This window comes from Tiliqua scincoides, chromosome 1, assembly GCF_035046505.1.
Source record: "Tiliqua scincoides isolate rTilSci1 chromosome 1, rTilSci1.hap2, whole genome shotgun sequence".
NCBI classification, from domain to species: Eukaryota; Metazoa; Chordata; class Lepidosauria; order Squamata; family Scincidae; genus Tiliqua; species Tiliqua scincoides.
The window spans coordinates 272,722,212-272,743,282 of record NC_089821.1 but is presented as its reverse complement, the minus strand read 5'-3'; the positions used below and the strand labels follow the sequence as shown (position 1 = coordinate 272,743,282).

The window sequence follows — 21,071 nt, the reverse complement described above, 5'->3', positions numbered from 1 at the left end:
AATAGGATAGTGCTGTAAAAATCTTGATGAACATTTGGAAAACTGACAAAGAAGTTCTTGATGCATTTCTGAGGAATTAAAGGTGTCCATTTCTTCCACTGTGGGTTTTGCAGCTTTCGTGAAAAAGTTCTTTTTGACAGTGAAATAAACCTTCTATGCAAATAAGTGTTTTGTCACCAAAATGCATGTTGAGTACCGTAATGCTTTTTTTTTTTTTACTAAGATTCTGGAGACTCTCTTCCCACCTCACACATTGGTCCTCAAAGCAAAACAACTCAGCACTGCTCAGAGAACTCTCTCTCGCTCTCTCTCTCTCTCTCTCTCTCTCTCTTTCTCTCCTGCCCCTTAACAGCATTTTGGCGTTACACACCCACTTTAGCAAACAATGTCCATGAAGTAACTTTCCTTTGCTCCCTTCTTTTGAGCAAATTGCAGTATTTGCCAAGTAGAGAACAGAAGCAGGGGCGAGGGGGAATCCTAAAGCTTTGACAGATGGTACCCAGCGCTTGACTCCTGCTGAGCTCAGCAGGGCCAATGGTTCGGACTGTCAAAAAGACTCTTGCCTATGAAGTGAATAACAAAGTGTGGCCTGCCAGCCTGCTTGCTTCCTATAGAAAGCCTGGAGTCGAGCGTGTCACTCTGAGCTTTCTTTCAGTGCTGCGGGGGGAGCGTCAGCAACTTCTGAGAGCTTTCGGCAGCCCTGTCCAACAAGCAGATGCTTTGCTGCTGGAGAAATAAGTTGGGCATGGAAATCAAAGAGGCAGAGAGAAATGCGGTAGGCCTGAATACGTAGAATGCAGTTCAGGTCTCGGGGAAAGTACCGGTGGTGCTTCTGGATGACTTTAAAGAGGATTCCAGCTTAAAAGGAAGAACAAGGTGCCAAAGAGATGCTGTCTCCTTTCTTTCAGGATGGCCTTGCCAAACGAGCTGCTGCCAAAATGCACAGTGGGCTTTTTATTTTTTTTTTTTACACACAATACAGAGCGTCTGAGCAGCATTTTTGTTAGTTACTTCTCAGCTGCTGGCAGCATGGTCTTCCCTCACTGGTCTTCCCTCATGGTCTTCCCTCATGCCAGCAACCTGCTGGCAGCATGGTCTTCCCTCACTCCAGAAATGCCCCCACCCAGCTAAATAGTCATGCCACTGAAAACCAGGAGAATGGCAAAGAAGCATGTTCTGGTAAGCCTAAATCTTTGTATCAGATGGGGTAGATAATTGTGTTAGCTGTACTGTTGTGCTGTTACATACTTTGTGGCAAATGTGTTCACCACTTGCCAAATGTATATATGCTCAAGAGAGTGGATGTACAATATTTGGCAAAGGTCTGCATGGACAAGTGAATGCTGAATAACCCAGAAGAATTTTGTGACTGTCTGAAAATGGATCTACTTCTCCACTTGGGTGGGATGCACAGGTGCTGCCTATTGCATTGAAGTGACTCCCAACAGTTCTAAAAGAGGGCAAAATTCATAAAATTCATTTGGGATCTTGAGTTTTTAGATATTCACATTAACCTGTTAAAGCAGGCTGCCAATTTTCCAAGTTTAGGGTAAATTACGCAGGGTTATCTCCTGCTGTGTTCTTTTGCTAGATTGACCCTCCTTAATTCTCGTTCCTGTTTCTCATGCAAGTAACAAGTGAGCAGAGCTTCTCAGTGTGTTGAAATCAATGGAGCCAACTCCCATGTAGACATGTTTAGAACTGAGTGGTCAAGGATATAACAAACTCTTAACTTCCGTCATTCTAAGCACACTTACCTGGATGTCATTAATGTCAACAAATTTAAGGTGGCATATTTGTAATTGAGGTGTAATTGTATTACAAATTGTAATATTTGTAACTGAGGTGTAATTTAGCATGCATTAATTACTATTTTTTAATTTATGTATTTATGGTAAAATATGTTTATCATTTCTACCAACTCATCTCCAAGGCAACTTGAAAACAAATATTAAAATGGAATCAAAATACGAGCAATTCAGAACAAACCACTCTTGGACCATAGTCTCCTTACTTGGCAAGATACCTAGTAGAAAAACATACAATGGGTGGCGAATGAGACAGACATTGTTTGAACTCATGATAAATTTCTGCTACTACACAGCACATAACTGAAGCATGTTTTGTATTGTTTGTGGCATTGCATATATGAAGTAGGGATGAGCTAAAAGCTACTGCAAAAGAATGGCTCAAAATTGGGGGATCAGAGGCAAAAGGGGGGCCCCAAATTATTCCTGCTTACCTTTTTTGCCACTGCTTGATTCAATGCAAAAGCAACGCTGTTCCCATCCGTGTCCCTTTTGACAGTTTCTAGTGGTCACAATATTTTTTTTAACCCAGAAGTCCTCGTAGCACATTGCTACAAGATAGCATGACATTGTGGTGCAGGGACTTCTAGATTAAAAAAAATAACCAAAAACATCCACATAGTGTGGTGTAGTGGTTAGAGTGAGAGGTTAGAACTGGGGAGACCTGGGTTCAAGTTCCAGCTAAGACATGAAGCTCATTGGGCATGAACCTTGAACCAGTTACTATCCCTCAGCTTCATCTACTTCACAGAGTTATTTTGAAGATAAAGTTATTGGAAAAGTAAATATATTGCCCTAAGCTCCTAGAAGAACAGGCTGGATAAAAATGGAACAAGAAAAGCAGTCATAAATACAGTATATGATAAGAAGCTTTGCTCAACATTCAAGAGTTTTGTTTAACATATATACAGTACTACATAGGATAGTATGCAGTGTGCAATATATATTGCATACAATTCACTACTATAGTATACAGTATACACTATATGTAAATATATTCTCCTATACTATGTAGACTAGATCACCAAGTCTATACAGTGCTACATAATCTGTCTATGACTTTCATTCATTCAGTAGGCATGATCCACTAGGGATTTATCTTGCATGTACCCTACTGAATGATTGGGAGCTGTATAACTGGAAAGCACTGGAAAACCTCCCTGCAGATAATGAGTTTTATTAACATGAAAATGGAGGATAAACGTAATCATAAACTATGAAGTCTCCATTTTATAATCCTTCACTTAAAACCTGGTTTCTTTGTCCTATGTGTAATATATTTTTTGAGTCACTGCACACAGATGTGCTGAAGGTGACATTCAAAAAAAGGTTAAAACTAAAGTTAAAAACTGCAATACACAGCAGACTACCAGCAAACCAAGATAGAATTGCCACCAAGTTCAGAAAAATAAAAGAAACCAGTGAATTCTTGGGGGCAGGGAGAGGAGGAAGGTCTTCCACTGGCTGAAGGCAAGAAAGCAGACCAGTATTCTTACTGCCCATCAGACATGCCTTATTATTGTTTTATTGTTATTATTAATTATTAACAGTATTGATATACTGCTTTCAACTAAAAGTTCACAAAGCGGTTTACAGAGAAAAATCAAATAACTAAATGGCTCGCTGTCCCAAAAGGGCTCACAATCTAAAAAGATGCAAAAGAATATCAGCAGACAACCACTAGAACAGACACTGCTGGGGTGAGGTGGGCCAGTTACTCTCCCCCTGCTAAAAAAAAGAAGCACCCACTTGAAAAAGTGCCTCTTACCCAATTAGCAGGGGTGACTTGAAATGTGATCTGTAAGCCACCTTTGTAGACCTACTTGCCCTAACAGTGGGATAAAAATGTACCAATAGATCAAATAAAGATATATTTATTTTATTTCCTATAAATGCAAGTAGTCTACTGAAGGATAGAGAGAGGTAGTGAATCTCTCTACAGAAGCATGGAGTCTGCTCCTTACCTTTTTCATATGTGCACATGCATGCGTGGGCGCACACTCCCCCCCCCCATCTCAGTGAAAGCACAACATGTTGGCAGGTGTTGTTTGGCCCAGGAAGTAAAATCTCCAGAGTCTCCATCTGTTGCACCTGCCCTTCTGTGACTAGAATCAATGTCTTCATTGATTGAGAATTAGGGCAGAGTGCCAGCCCTGTATAAGAGCCCTTCAGAGAGAGATCCCAATCAGGTGCTTAAAAAACTTAAAAAAGAAGCAAAACCTTTCATGGCTGCAAAGAGGCTGTGTATGCGAGAGTGAATTGCATGTTAAGAGGAAAATGCAGAATTCCTAGGTTTCTTTAGTAACACTAGCTCAGGGGGTTAAAGGCACTGAGGGAGCGAATCTGTATGTGCAAGGGGGTGCTGAACCCAGATCTCTCCAGGAAAAGCCTTCTTCTCACTTGCTTTTTGTGTTTGTTTTTTTTAAATAGATTTTCCACTAGTCAGATTCTGGGGACAAGAGAAACCCAAATGTAGGGAAGGGCTGCTGGGTGGCACTGCAGAGGGGCTCTTAATGCAGACCTGCAACAATACAGCCCTCTGGAGGGGCATTGCATTTCAAACTAAATTACTACAGTTTCCTCTATGTGGGACAGTCCTTGGAAATGGCGCGAAACTCTAGCACATCCAGAACATCATGCTATCTGGGCATTCTATATCATCCAAGTCTCAAGGATCCCAAGGTGTGCCTTCTCCCATGTGAGCTAGGAGTTTACATTCATCCCATAACAAAAAAATTTTGACCAAATACGGCCTTTTTGGTTCATTTTGCATTTGTTACAAAACAAATTCCAGATAGCTCCAAACGGAATGAATGGCATAGACCCTTCAATTTGTTCAGATTTTTTTTTAACTGCATGTAAAGTATAAAAGAAGCAGAAGATCTCATTTAGCATGAGTTCCTTTGGCAAGGAACTGTCATTTCCCCCCACAATATCTCAGACACTGGGTCATCCTATAGAATTCTGGGAGAAAAAGGTGGCCATCAATGGGGGCGGTCATATATTCTCCAGAGTGGCACCACACCTAATACATTATGGAGGTAATGTGGAAGGTGGCAAGGAACAGTGACCAAATGGAAATCTACTGCTCCTTTTAAACTTGAAATCTTTTTTTTTTTTTTTAAAGAGGTTGCTGCACTTCAGTTAAGGCCCTCCAGCTCTCCCCCTAAAAGCAAATGAGGTAATAAAAAATCAAAATAAAACTCAAAATGCACAGTGTTAAATGAATAATGAAACAAGATATCTTTAATAATGAAAACTAGTGGAATAATGAAATTTTAAAAACTCACACATCCCAAATACGAGTCCATCCCTGGGTCTTAAGAACTACTCATGAGACCCTGGTCTGGATCCCTTCCATCAGGAAGCTAAGTTTATCATCTGCCCAGAGTAGGGTCTTTTCTACAGTGGCTTGGAGATTTGGAATTCTCTCCCGGGCATAAGAACATAAGAACAGCCCCACTGGATCAAGCCATAGGCCCATCTAGTCCAGCTTCCTGTATCTCACAGCGGCCCACCAAATGCCCCAGGGAGCACACCAGATAACAAGAGACCTCATCCTGGTGCCCTCCCTTGCATCTGGCATTCTGACATAACCCATTTCTAAAATCAGGAGGTTGCGCATACACATCATGGCTTGTACCCCGTAATGGATTTTTCCTCCAGAAACTTGTCCAATCCCCTTTTAAAGGCGTCCAGGCTAGACGCCATCACCACATCCTGTGGCAAGAAGTTCCACAGACCGACCACACGCTGAGTAAAGAAATATTTTCTTTTGTCTGTTCTAATTCTCCCAACACTCAATTTTAGTGGATGTCCCCTGGTTCTGGTGTTATGTGAGGGTGTAAAGAGCATCTCCCTATCCACTCTGTCCATCCCCTACTTAATTTTGTATGTCTCAATCATGTCCCCCCTCAGGTGTCTTTTTTCTAGGCTGAAGAGGCCCAAACCTCATAAGGAAGGTGCCCCAGCCCCGTAATCATCTTAGTCACTCTCTTTGTGTTCTTAACTGGCTTTCTTTTCTAGTAAGATGAAAACCCTTTTGTTAGGTTGGCTCTTTTTCCTCCCAAGGCAGTTAAGAACAAACATAACAAAAAAGCATGTATTAATTTACATCAGGCAATGACAATAAAGAGATAAACTTATGAACTATTATCCCATAACAAATACTATTCAAATACACCACAATTATTTAAATAAACAGAACAGTTTAAGAAGCATTCCAAAATTATACAACAATATCAATATTTTAAAGCCCATGAAAGTGAAACACAGATGTATCTTGGGCAGAGCCTGAGGGGCATGTGCTCCGGGCGCCACACCAGTGGGTGGGCAGGACTGCCCCCAGGCTTTGCCCAGTCACTGCCAGGTTTTCCAGAAGGCAGGGTGCTGGTGACTTCACTACACCCCATCTCAGCTTCCGTGGGAGCCTGCACAGAAGCCAGGATCGAGTGCTGCAAAGCCAGAAGCACCCTGCCCTCTATTAGTGACATCAATACTTCACTGCCCAGGCACTGGGGCAAAGCATTACACTTCTGGTGATACATATTCACTTAACACAGCATAATTAGAATAAATGCACGCAGTCGTCTTGAACCTCTCTATCCATCTATACACATTTTTCATCCCGAGAACAAATTCAGGGAGACCACCTTATAGCAGAATCTGGTATAAGATATCTGTCCCAAAGAATTAATCTCTGTATTGCTTTCTGCTCATGGTAGATACATGTACAGTATAAAGCAATACTCAACAGATGTCATGGACATCTCAGTGAATTCTTAGAAACAGACACGAGGGGGAGCTCTCTGATCGTTCCATTCTCTAAGAAATTATTTCCCCCTTTTAAAAAATTAATAGTGCCATTTTTACAACTTTTTAAAACCTTTACAGCAAGAAAAACTAGTGAGAGAAACAAAAATTCTCACTGCCTAATTTCCAGGCAGTAGTGTCCAAGTGTCTGAAAGGACTATTTTTACTTGTTCATTAAAAATATTCACACTCTGTAAATGTTAAAAAAATTCAGAGGGCTTCATTATCTTGTTGCAAAAGAAAAGTACTGTATCAAGTGCCTCTCACAGTCGGCTAAAACATGATGATCTTTTGCATCAGAGAGTTTAATGTGCTCATAGCAAACCACAGAAAATAGGTTTGTCTATTTTTGCATTTACAGTTACAACAGGTATAATATAAGGCACTGTTTGGTCCTTGGCCTCTGGTAGATCAATAATTTCCTTAAGAGGCCTATGTGCATTGTGGAAGAATGCAGATTCTATATGATGCCTTTCTAAAAACACAGAGACAATTTTTCTCTAATGATGCACAATGGGATACACAATCTTAATTGTTATTATTGCACATACTTGAACATTCTGATAAAGGTGAAGATTGAGAAATATGCAAGCTTTTGCTCAAACATTTTCACATTAAGGATCAATTTGGGTTAACTCCATAACCCTCATTCTCTACCAAAAAGGAGCTTGCATTTCTTTATTAACTGAATGAACGTTTATGCCACCTTCAGATTTGCTCAATGTGGCTCAGAGAACAAAAAAAAGGAATAATAGATTCTTTGGAATTTTTTTTAATGTATCAAAATGAAGAACAGTACAGCAGCAGATTAAAAACACAAAACAAATTACCTCTTGGGGCCCAATCCTATCCAACTTTTTAGTGCTGGTACAGCTGTGTCAATGGGGCATATGCTGCATCCTGAGGTGTTCCCTCAGGATTTGGCATTTGTTCCCTTGCCTCAGGGCTGCATTGCAGCAGCACACCTTATCTCCTCGCACATTTCTTGCACATTTCCATTGCACATTTCCATTACAGGCTGGCACTGAAATTTTGAAAAAGTGAACTTTGAAATGCATCTCAGGTTCCTCCCAAAGCAAAACAGCCTCAGAACTTTCAAGGGAAGACGAACAAGTTTCTTGAAGACAGGGAAAATTTCTCACGAGGTTTCTCTACCTCCTTAGGCTCCCATCAGCAGTCCCTTAGTCGGAACTATTACTACAGCATTGCATTTGGCCCAGTTCACGTGTATAACCTGAGGAGCTGGTGGTTCTTTGAAATGCCACTGAGTGGTGTCAGATCTACAAAGTAAGCACAGGGAAGAAACCGATTATCAACAGCACAATCCCAAACAGGGTTACTCAAAAGAAAATCCTGTTGTGCTCAATAGGGCTTATTTCCTGTGAGTATGCTCAGGATTGCAGCCCTAGTTGCATAAACAATTTGAGCTAGTTGGGATAATACTTCTCTGATTTAATAAGCCCACCCAAGAAACATGTGAGCTCAGAGTGCACAAATCCCGATGCTTTGCATCCATGGGAAATTGGGGTATTTCCTTTCACTAAAACCACCTGTCTAAAGGGACTGATAAAACCTGTTTTAAAATTAGGATGCCCCCCCCCCAATGCATTTAAGTGAAACAGTCTGAATTTCCACTAACACAAAGCTCCCATGTCTTTTACCACATGGAGTCCATTGGATGGATAAAGTATCATCTGAACCAGTCCTTTGTACAAGTCCCTTCTGTGGGTTAAGACCTTCCTTACTCTACTGACCACATCCATGTAGGACCACAGCCATCGAGTCAGACGTGCAGTATTACAGATGGGCTCTTCTAGACTTCCTTGCCCAGCACTCGGGAAGAGCCGAAGAACCATACACAGTGGACTGGTGCAGAATTGGCTTGTAGAGAAGGAGTGGAAAGGCTTTCTTGGAATTGGCCTGGCTCATGCCTAACATAGAGGTACCTAGCATACGATGATTCAAGAGACTCTTATAGGATGGCTTTGTTCACTATGCTCTGCACACAGTGGTGAATCCTGCACACTGCTACTAGGGAAGGGCTGTAGCTCTGTAATACAGCACATGTTTTGTGTGCAGAAAGTTGCACTTCTATTCCTGATATCTCCAGGTGGGGCTGGGAAAGATCTCTATCTGAAACCTAAAGAGCTGCTGCCAATCAATTGTAGACAATCCTTAGCCAGATGGACCAGTGGTTTGAGAGTAAGGCAACTTCATACAGGTTGCATAGGACTGCAACTTAAAAGATGCCTTTGAAAATGGAAATGCAGGAATGATGAGCAGTTTGTAAAAAACCGCCTCAGAGAACCTGCTGTAAGTGCCACAGTCTTGAGAAGCACCTTAGGTGATGCCTGAAAGCAGGGGCTTTTTCAGGGGGGCACTCCAGGAATGGTCTCCCCTGGGGACACTTGGCCAGCACCAACTTGTGATCCTGTCAGCTTCAAGTGAATACAATGTTATTCTCTGGGCCTCTAACGTGTAGCTTTCATTTTGCTAAGACATCAGAGACTCTTGTGACACCTCCAAGGCTAACAAAATTATTGTGACAGAAGCTTTTGTGGGCTACAGTCCACTTTATCAGATGACTGAAGAGTTATCATAGGTTGCCAGAGGTGTATGGATGGACAACCAACTAGACAGATGATTATAGTGCAGTGGTTCTCACCCTTTTTAGCCCGGGACCCACTTCTGAGAATGACAATCTGTCCGGGGCCCACCGGAAGTGATGTCAGCAACCTGGAAGTGATGTCATAGCCAGAAATGACATCATCAAACAGGAAGTGACATCACTGTGATGTCAGAGCTGAAAGTTATGTCATCAAGCAGGAAGTTCCTGCCTAGAAACTCAAACTGTAAATGACAAGAGACAGTATTCCAGCTCAGAAGCTTCTTCCAATACTCCCTGCCCTCGCTACCATTGCTATCAAGCCAAAAATAAAACATCTGGAACAAAATATTTGCGTATTTATTTACTACTGTTTTTATTTCTGTCTTTATTTACAAAATCTCAAGCTACTTCTTGTATTGCGCTTGAAACTAACAAACATTGATGTGGCTATTGATACTGTGCACAGCATTAGCCAGAAACAAGTGCAAGGGGAAGCAGCTGGGGGAGAAGCAGCATCAGAGAAGCAGCATCAGAGAAGCAGCTGGGGGAGCAGCACTCTCCCTGGGTGCTCCCCACACATGCCAGGCTTGCCCTCCTTCCTCCCATCCCCTCCTGGCTGCTCTCTTGGCAGACAGGCAACCAGGGATCCCCCCTCACCCCAGCAAAGATATAAAGAGAGGACATGGTAGTCAGGGCAGGAAAGGATCGTGGCTTCCAGGTGATTTCAGAGAGGGAGAGAGGTTGTGACGTAGAGGACAAGAATGGCAGTGGGGAGGTGGTGGCGGTGATGCTGCTTTCAAGGCAGGCTCACAAGAGGAGAGATCATGCGGGTCTGCCTCTACTCACCCAAGCCCTGTGTTCAGGTCTCCGCCTACACTCTCCAGCCCAGTCCAGCTGCGGGGGGGGGGGGAGCTGCTCTGTCTTGCAACCCTCAGGCAGCCCATCCCGTTGAGGCAGCCAAGCTGACAAAGGTTGGTGGGGAGAAGCCTGGCTGCCTCGTCCACGTCTCTCCTGGTCCTTCTTTGCCTACAATCCAAGCCTGCACTCCGCAATTGGCCCTCCTGAGGGAAGCCTCCAAGTACAGAGGGAGGTCCAGCTGGAAGGCAGCAGCACACTTTCTGGGGAAAAGTGGCATGCTGCTTTCTTTGCACATGTGCAAGCCGCTCTTAGTTACATCTCAATGCCAGAAAGCTTAAAATGGCAACGCCCAGGCTTTGCCCACTTCCAAAATGGCGCCGCCTAGGTCTTTTGCCATCTTCCAAGATGGCTGCCGCCAGCTTCTCGTGACCCACCAGAAATCAGATCGCGACCCACCAAGTGGGTCCTGGCCCACAGTTTGAGAACCACTGTTATAGTGCATAAAGAAAATTACCATGTTTCTAGTTTAATTGCTGTTGGTTTGTCTATACAAACCAACAATTTGGTTTTTAAATTTTAGCAATTTTAGCAATTTTTTGCTAAATAAAATAAAATAAAATTTTAGCAATTTTATTGCTGCCTTTACTTCTCTTTTTGGCTGCTGTTTTATTGTTTGTATTTTTTAATTGAATTGAGTTGCTTACTTTTTTGTTTTTCCTTTAGCTCTGGGTAAGCCATTTGGGAAGCTACAGTTGAAAGGCAGCCTAGAAATCTTTTACTGCCCAATCTGATGGGCCAGTTATGGCAGCAGATCTAATTCCTGGCCCAGACCCGCCCCTTTCCTCTTCTCAGACTTACACCAGCAAAATAGCTGAGATGGGTCTGAGGAGACCCATTGGTGATCAGTGATCTACTGGCCAGGTACATAAAAGGTATTTTTACTTACCTCTCACTGGCCTTCTGATCACCTCCACTGGGGCATGTGCTCCATTGGGGTAGGTCTGGGGCATGTGATCCATTGGGGTAGGTCTGGGCCAACAAATACATACTGAAAAAAACAAAGAAGTGCTCTTTTATCAGAGCCAAAATTAATTTGAAATTCTCCACTGAGGATGTTTGCATGATTTTAATCTTCACTGTCAGAAAACCAAATTTTGACCACCGTAATAACTGTGTCATTGTCAGAGTATCATGGGCACAATCCACCAAAATTCTCTTGCATAAGCCTCTTTGAAAAGAACTACTGTACCCTTGTACTTGTGCTAGAGAACTTCCCAATGGATTGTACTGAATACTTTACAAACAAACAAACTGTGGGTTACATCTGCCTCCTGAATGCTTTGTAATAAGATTTACTTAATCTGTTTGAAAGGGGAAAAATGTTATTGTCCCCCAATTTGTTGCAACATCTGAAAGTTCATGAGGTTGTGACCCCTTGTTCAGCAAAAAATCTCCTACCACCTGCAAATATCCCGGGAAAGCAGTTGGGAACAATAAAACACGTGCCGGTTAACTGTTACCCGGGCAACGGTTATGGTTCATCTGTAGGAGGTCTTCAGCCCCATGGCGGCTTTGTCTAAAGGAGACATGGTCCAGCTGTTGCTGAAAAACCATTGTTGTAGATCATTGTGAAATAATGGTCAGCACACAAGCAAGCCCCTGTTGTTTTTCAGGGGGAGGTGTGTTTTTTCCTAGCACGAGGGCTGTCTCTAAGAAAGCATCTTGAAAACAGCCCTTTTTATTCACTGTCATGTACAAGCATAAATATCCATTCAATAGAACAAACACCATGAAATTAACTGACTCTGTCTTAGGGCCCCTAACTAGGCTCCTTTTATGGGTGTGAGAGCTTTGGGAGCATGAGTGCCTCCCATGCTGTGCTGGTTATGACAGAAGACCCAAATAACAATTAATAAAAAGCAATAATTGTAGCATTTGAATACCAACTTTCTCACATTGTGAGAGTCTTACAGACTCATGGCGGTTCACATAGGCAGGTTATATTAAACTCATATTTACAAATGAGATTTTTTTACAATGCTGGTCGTAGAACCCTTCACTTCCAGATGGGATCCTTCACTGCATGGCCATCATATGTAGCATCTGAGTATGCCTTCCAAGCTTCCATCAGGAGCAGCATCAGGTCGACCAAGCTGTTAATCATTCTTTCTCGGAAGCTGACTGACTTTCCATGCTTCTCCGCATTCCTGTGGCATCGCTTGTGAGTCCATCACCCTCTCATGGTGAGGTCACAACAGTGCCTCTTCCTGGCTCAGTCCTCTCACAACAGCTTTGTCAGCTTTTTTTTCGGTCTCTCATCCAGAATTCCAGGATCTTAGATCTTAGAATCCTTCAGGCAGCCTTCAGCTCAACCACCAGACCACGCCTCCTGCCCATCACACCATGCTGCGATCACACCATGATTTCCCAGACCACTGTTGCCCCTCTTGGAAGCTGGAGCAACATTGTTGTAGCAAAGAGCCATTGTATGGGATCATCCCACCTCATCGGGTTGTTCCAATGTAACTGGGATGAGCCAGTTACGCTGTGGCTTGCACACAGCTGCAGTTTCAGAAGGGACCCTCATTCTCATAAATTAGCCTCGGCTCACATACCTGCACTCTCTTACATCTTATTATAGCTTATAATAATGTGTATATTATTACTGAGAGTTGATGCTAGGAAGTGGTGGAGCAGGGCAGCTGTCACCAGAGCCCCCAGTTCAAATCTTTCCTGGTCTACATATTCGCCAGCTTATTGGCTTTAGGCCAGCCACCACTCTTTTAGCCGTAGCACTCCCCTCCCTCAGTATGTGATATGGGGATAATATGAACCTACTTCACAGGGTTCTGGAACATATGCCTTCTACGGAGTCAGGCCATCAGTCTACCTAAGTCAGTATTGTCTACGCTGACTGGCAGCAATTGTCTCCTTTCAGACAGGGGTCTTTCTATACTATACATGGACATTTCAGGGATTGAACTTGAAGCTTTGTGCAAATTGTGTACTCTAATGCAGAGCTATGCAGTGCTCCTCACCTCTGTGTGCTCCTATTTTGTAAAGGACATAAATATTCAAAATGGTGGCACTGTAAGCTCATAGATGTCTGTCTGAAAGAGAATGGTCCATTGGGATATTCTTTGAACCATATACTTTTGGTTCAAAGTATACATATACGGAGGAGGGCTGCTTATAAAAAATTGGCTCCCGTGTTGTTTTTGAGAGTCGCATTTCTGTGGTACCCAGATATGCCCTTTCAAGCGTCCACAAAATCCACTGGGGTGACAAGGCCATCTGTGCAAATGGAACAAAAAGGCTTCATGACCTCAGCCTGGATCCAAGGCACAGACTGAGAAATCTCTGCAGGCAAATGTGATGTCTTTCTAACAATCTCACAGTTACCAGTAGAGGTTCTGCAATCTGGAGTACAGTGCTGGCACTCAGAAACTGCATCTGCATCTGCAGAATTTTTCATGCTGACTTTGCCTCTGGTGAGCCATCTTGACTTTATCTGCATTGGCAAAAGGGCTGGTAGACCCCAAACTGACTACAGTCACCTTTCCAGTGAAACCATGTCAACTAGGACAAGGCAGCCCCAGAACTGCATAGCTTTATTTATTCATATCTTATTTTCAGTTAGCAGAGGCGCAGTGATCTTGCTAGATAAAAAGCGGGCCACTTTACAATGGATGGACATGATTTTTAACTTTTTTTTAAATTGCTACAGAGACACAACACTACTTGGTTAATTCATGTTCCATTTGCTAGCTAATAAATGCCTAATTCCTTCCTGACAAAACTATCAGAGGTGTAACAAACAGCCCCGGCACCCAGGGCAGTGACATCATGACATCACATTGTCATGTGACATAACTTCCAGGTTCGCCTGAAAGAGGAGGAGGTGCTGGTGGCCGCTGCTTTGCAATGTGGCAGCCACCCCTGTTCCTTCTCCTGTTCAGGCTCCTCCTTGAAAGGGCACCCCCTTCAAGGGGGAGCCTCCACAGAGAAGGAACTAGGGCAGCAGCCACATCACAAAGCAGCAGCCTCTGCCAATGCCTCCTTCTTCTCTGGAAAATCCAGAAGTCATGGAGGAGGAGGAGACACTGGCAGAGAAAAATAATTGTGCACCCCCCTTGGCGTAGTACCAGGGGCAGGTGCCCCTCAGGCTCTGCCCCAACTATGCCTCTAAATACCGGATTGGCTCACTTATTTGAGACATCTGTCCTATAGGCAGCTGGTGCTATATGTCTTGTTCACTGCTTTTTACTTGTACTGCTGCACCCTGCATGTGACTATGGACATTTCATACTTTCTCCTCCAGGAGGCTCATGGATAATGAAGTTGTGTAAGAATATCTCAGAGCTCTCTCTTTTTTCCTCCTTTGAAGACCTTGTCATGATAGTGAAGTCACATGTGGATCTTCCAGAGTGCTTCTCTGAGTGGAAATAGTCCCTCTTCTTTTCATTAGGAGGTATTTAAAGACCTTTTTTCCATCATGCTTTCCCTACTTAAATTTGAGTGTGTTAATTGCTACATTCAGTCCTTCTCTTTGGGTTATTTGCTGCTTTTTTTGTACATTTGATATTTTATTGGTTTTGTTTTAAACTTTTTTTTTAACTATGCTATTAGCCACCTTGGGTCTTCTGAGAAATAGGCAAGCTATAAACCTTAAAAATATTAAAATATGTGCAGTTACTGGTCTGTACTGTACTTAGGACCCAGTGATTTTGCTGTTTTAAAAGATGTTGTTAATGTCCATGATAAACCCTATATATTTAATATGTTAACAGATGCTAATCAGATGCTAATATATTCCTAGACATGTGGCCACAGGGTTAAGTGCAATCAATGGGCCTGAGAGTGCCAAGTGCTAATTTTTGGCACATGGAAATTGAACACAATGGCAGGTTTAAAAAGGCTTGCTGTTCAGATCCTGGAAACTGTGGCTTATATGGGGAAAAATTATAAAACATAAAGAGGGCCAAGGACAGTGAAATTACAGATGAGCAAACTGAGTTTAATAACAACTGGGTAGAATTTGTAATATATTGAAAGATAAACTTTGTCCTTCAGCAGGACTCTGATCATACCCTTGAAATTCTGTAAGATTGTCCCTGTGTATTTCGAAGCATATATATATGTACTACACAATTTTGGAAATAAAGGAGAGAAAATAAAGAGGGTCTACCTTGTCAACAAACTTAGTAGGACAGGCATCTGTGGCAGGAATCCCCATTCCACTAACGGAGAGATCTATACCCCTCCTCCCAGTGGTGTTCATTAGGGTTTGCGTCACCTGATGTGGGAGGCCAGCACATCACCCCCATGATGGACCTCCTTCTATGCAATAGGTGGGGAAATGCCCTGGGCGGTGGGCGTGGTGATGCACCATTGCCCCTCCTACTGGTTTTTTGGCTATAACTTTTACGGCTATAACTTTTTGGCTATAAATTTGATTTCAGTGTGGTTTGTTTCATTGCATTCTGCATGAAATTACACATCAAATGATATATAACATGATGGTATTATTCAAAAGTACGAAGATTTTAAAAATTCTGGCCAGTAGTGGTGTCACCTCCCCACCTGGTGTGGCCTGCACCCCCCTAATAATGCCTCTGCCTCCCCCTTAATTTTAGCTATTTCATTATAGAAATAATCATAAGATTTACTGTAGCTTTGATATGATAGGCTGACGATTTGAACTGTTCATTCGAAATCACTAGCACTCTACGGGAAGGAGGGTTCTAAGCTATCATCTGAGGATCAGATCAGCATGAGCTGTAAGGATGAGCTGTTGAGCTGCATGTTGGTTTCATACGTGGAGATTTGCCAGTGCATCTCAAGGACTTGCCCATAAATGCCAGAGCTGGCACTGGCTTCACAAATCAAATAATAAACTGATTTTGTCTTGTGTAGACAGAAATATTCACAAGTGCAAACATTTCATAAGTCAATTCTTCCATATTGTACCGATCATGCTTGTTTTTTGTTTTTGTTTTTTTATTTCCCTTCTTTTATTGAGGGTTGCTAAGAAAGCATAAAAATCTTTGGCAGCAAGCACTATGTTGATGTAGCAAAACTAAGGACATGGAACAAAAAAAAAAATCCTATTTTTGTATTGCTTGCCCCCAGGATGAAGCTCAGGACACTCACTAGAGAGATTTTTTTTGCTGCCAGTTCTGGGGCTGGAATCCAGCCGTGGTTGTACAGCATTGAAAGTCTTTCCACAACACTTTTCTGGCCTTCTGACAGCAGAGCTCACTAACACAAGGATTCAAGACAGGATTTTGAAAGCCATTGTTAGATCCTGAAATGCTGATAGTCTCGCATATTTAAAAAATGCCTGACATTGAAGACATTGAACAAGCATACAGCTGAATGTACATATGGACATCAGACTGTTTGGCCAGCATGTGTAGTCCCCTTTCACACTCATGTGTTCCCTGAAGGCACAAGAGGGAATGAGTGTACATCAAGACATGGCAAATTTAGGGGTCTCTTAAAAGTTCAAAAATCTTAAGCATGTTTACTAGACTTAGAAGGAAGGCTCACTGTATTCAGCCAGGCTTTTTCCCATGTAAGGGCACAGTCCGAACCCACCTAACCCAGCACTGACATAAGGGCAATGCAGCTCCGAGGTAAGGGAACAAACATTCTCTTACTTTAAGGAGGGCTCTGTGAGTGCCCCCCAACTGCAGGATGCAGCACATGTCCAATTGGCACAGTTATGCCAGTGCTAGAAAGTGGGTTAGGATTTGGGCCTAAGTGTGTTTAGGATGCATGTCAACTCATAAGAAGAGTGTGCCAAATGCTTACCTGGTGATATGCAAGCCTCTGCTGCTCCCACACTTTAGCTCAGTACTCTCCTCTCATCCACACCATCTTCTGCTCCAGTTCCCTCTTCCTTTTCCAGTCTAGGGAGTGGGAGGAGAAAGAGAAGCAGTGGCAGTGAGTGAACAAATAGAGGCAGCACCCCCCCCCCCCAGTCTGCTGCTGGAGGAAACTATCTCAGGTGGTTTCATGGATGGGCCAGCTCTGGTTGAAAGTGTGCTACCAGCAGAACTCCAATATCAAACTCTGTTCCTGAAATATTTGCAAGCAGAAACAAGACAAGCATGAATGTATCTGCAAATATTTGAACCCCTGCAAGTGCATCACCCACTTGCAAAAGGGCATTTTTCATTCAAATCTTTGCAAACCTTTTGAGCAGTCAATGCTCATAAACGTTCAGCCTTCTATGTCTTCTGTGTCTTGAGCCTTCAGTTCAAGTCTTTACAATAGATCAGACTGATAAGACACAAGTTCACAAAGACTTGTTGTGGACATTCACTCGGACCTGCACAAAAGCTCATCTCAATTTCAGGGCAAATGCTGGGCCCTGGGCATTGTGCATCTCTACTCCCTTTGGTTCCCTGGTCTTCAGTCTCTCCCACTGCTCCACACTTTATAAACTGCTTTTATAACAGAAAACAATAGTCATTTTCAGTCAGTGTACAGTAAAATATGTGGGGAAAGATAGCTGCTGCCTCTTGTCTGCATAAATTCCTTCCAGGACCACTGGTTCAACATTTTCCTTGATGTTGCATCTCACTGCATTCCTTATTACCCAAGATGAGCTAAATCAGGCACCGGAGGGAACAGGTTCTTGCAGTTTTGCAGAGCAGTGTATGTCAAATACCATTGACAGCCCAATCCTATCCCTCGCCATGCTGTAGCATGCAGGAGCATCATGTAGGCACACGCTGCATGCTGGGGGGGGGGTGGAATCAGGAGGCCTGTGAGATGGAAAACATTTTCCCCTTACTCTGTGTAGCCCCCCTAATGACCTGTGGGTCTCATGGGGGGGGTGTTCAGCGGGGGGGGGAGAGATTGGGAAGTTTAGGAGGGAAAAAGGGATTTAAATCTCCTTACCCCTGTGAATTTCTGACACAGAGAAGATAGGATGCAGTGCATGTCATTGCTGCTAGAGCCACCCCTCCCGCAGTCTCCCTGCCCCTGTTCCTCCCCATCCCTGCCCCATTCTACCCTCAACCAACCCTCCCACTTCCCCCACCATCTTACTTTCATCAGTAGGCAGCTGGCACTCCCGTGACATGCGTGGGAAGGATTTGGTCTTCATACCATTGCCCCAGGAGCATGCTACTCAGCACACTTCCAGAAAGCACTTTACAGTTACTTTTCAGCAGCAGCCACCAGTGGTACACATATTCTACTGGGGGCTTCAGCCCATCATAACATTGGGCTGTTGGTCACTACATACGCTGTTTGAGGGTGATGATGGTTAATTTTCACTGAAAGAATGAGCCCCAACAGATTACACTTCAGTCTTCAGTAATTTGAGGGAGAATGTAATTATTTGGATAACTGCCAGTACAATGGAATATCGTAAACCATAAATTTATGAAAGTATTTCAGGCAAGATTTGTGACACATACATTCATCTAAACAAGAACTTTCCATACATTCAGTACTGGTACCAGATTACTGGGGGGGGGCACTGGGACAAAGCCATGCTCTGGGTGTCCCATGGTGCCTCCCACCTGCCCTCTGATGGTGTACTGAGTGCTACCACTCCCACTGGTACTGAGATTTTCAGACTCAACCCAGTCAGGTGGGCCCTATGCTGAGTACCCAACCAGTACCCAACCTGGCCAAGTCCTGACACCAACATGGTAAGCATTAGATAGATGAGATGTGCATCCTGGGCATCAACACTGCTGCTGCCATTGCTACATTCAGTCCTCTATTGCTACACTCAGGCCCCAATCCTATTGGTCCTTTATGGAAACTTGCTTCTGTTTCACTGCTGCAAATGGGTAGAGGCACAGCATGCATAGCAGTAGCTCCAAAAGCTTCCATTGACTCTGGTAAGTTGACAGTGGGGGGCATGTTGTGGGTGGGTAGGGGAATTTGGGGGAGGATCAGGGGAGGGCAGGGTTTGGGGAAGGAGGAGCAATCAGGCAGCTGACGGGGGGGATATGTAAAAAATATTTTACTTGCTTGCTGCAGGCTGTTCAATGCCCTCCCCCACAGCATACAGTGCACACTCCATCAGCATGGCTGCCTGCTATAATGTGGCAGAGGTCATTATTGAGCAGTTAGTCTCTGCTCTAAGTGAAATTTGAACTCCTATCTCATAAAGCCATTGGACGAACCTGGCAGGCCCCTTCAAGGGTCCATTGTGTATGCTATGTTAGATCCAAGGGGCTGGGAATGAAGTACAAGGCATGTATTGCTGTGTTGAATTATGTGACTCCCATTGCCAGATCGTCCATGGATGGGCTGTGAATTGGTTTAATCTCAGCTGGCAACTGTGAGCAGTTAATAAATCCTCTCACAGTGGTATCTGGGATTATGCTAAACACAGCAATTTCTTTGCTCTCACGGATCGATGCCCCTGTGTGGCTTCCAAAATTACAGCACCAAGAGAACTCTTGCATAAAAACAGCCGCTCACAACGTGCAAGATTAGCGGTTGACCTTATTGACTTGACCACATCATGAAGCGTCCAGTCTGAACTCAACAACTGCTACAGATAATAACTCACTTCATTTTCAGCTTCATTCTAACAGCATCCTAGAAAGGTATTAGTCAGCTCAGCTGACACTTATGCAGCTCCCAATGGCCAGTCCATTTTTCCATCCCACTGAGAACATGACATGTGATTAAACTGCTGTTTGACATTGATGTGCAAACTGATAACACCTTTACTTCTTTATGTTTGTAATTATCTTCTAGCCTTCAAATGCTTTGATGACCCTTTGAATTTGTATTCCATGCCATAGAGCAGGTGTGCCCCACTCTCAGCCGAAATAGCAGATCTGACCCCCAAAACAATTTTATACGATTTCAGCCTTTCTGAAGTTTAATTCAGGTGTGGTAAACTTTGCACAGAGTTTCACTTGTGAGGGGAAAACCCTTCAAGGTGTATGCGTGGGGGGGGGGGAGAGAGAGAGAAACTGAACCAACAAACTGTCATTTGAAGAGGGTGTAGCTTGGTGGTAGAGCACATGCTTTGTATAAAAAGGTTCTGAGGTCATTCCCTGATTCCTCTAAAGAAAGAATCGCACATCCCATGGTTTGGCAACCTTCAGTCTCGAAAGACTATGGTATAAGCCTACAGCATCCAGCATTCCCAGGCGGTCTCCCATCTCAGTACTAACCAGGCCTGACCCTGCTTAGCTTCCGAGATCAGGCGAGATCAGGCATGTGCAGGGTAACAGCTGCTGTCACACATCCCAATCCTACCCAGGATTGGGCTGTCAGACAGACAGATTTGTGACAGCACAAGAGTCTTCTGCTATCAAAAAATGGTGGCTATTTTCAGATGCTGCCACAAGGGGGAGTCATGCCCCATGTCTGTCACCTGTTCCCGCTGTGCCTGCTGAACTTTCCCCCTTACCTCGAGGAAAGCCACAGCAGCCCCAATGGATCTACTTAGATTTGCACCACCTGACAAGGTGGCGCAAATCCAAGCAACCCAGGACTTCCCTGGGCTGCCTGGGAACAGGGCTAGGATCTGGCATAAGTGCCGGATCTTGGCCCTGCCTCCAGCTCCCCGCCCACCCCCAGGAACGCCGTCTACTCACCCTTCCCTAGCTCTGAAACGCTTTCCTCCCACCTCCTCCCCACCCTCCCTACATCCCCCCCAGACCTTGTGTCAGCCGAACTCACCCTGCCCGGGGCCCGTGTCAGCACGGCGAGGCAGGCACATGTCCATGCGCTGGCCTAACTCCCCTTATGTCGATACAAAAGTGCTTTACCACACTTTTGTGACAACATTGTCCCTTGCGCCAGCCCATCTGCCACTCAGGATTGAGCCCTAAATTCTCCAAGAGGATGTTGCTTGCAAATCTTATAGAACCAGGATAGAGAACCCTAGGGGTGTGCAAACAAACTCCTCAGCCAGAATTTCACCATGACATCGGCATATCTTGTTGAGGTCTGTGGATATCTACAGAAAATTCATCTTGCCCATCCAGTTC

At 43.9% G+C, this 21,071-nt stretch overlaps 1 pseudogene; it reads right to left on the bottom strand.

Moving 5' to 3' along the window:
* Nucleotides 1–20,200: 20,200 nt before the first annotated feature.
* Nucleotides 20,201–20,317, bottom strand: LOC136637838 (5S ribosomal RNA; annotated as a pseudogene).
* Between the last annotated feature and the right edge of the window lie 754 nt (nt 20,318–21,071).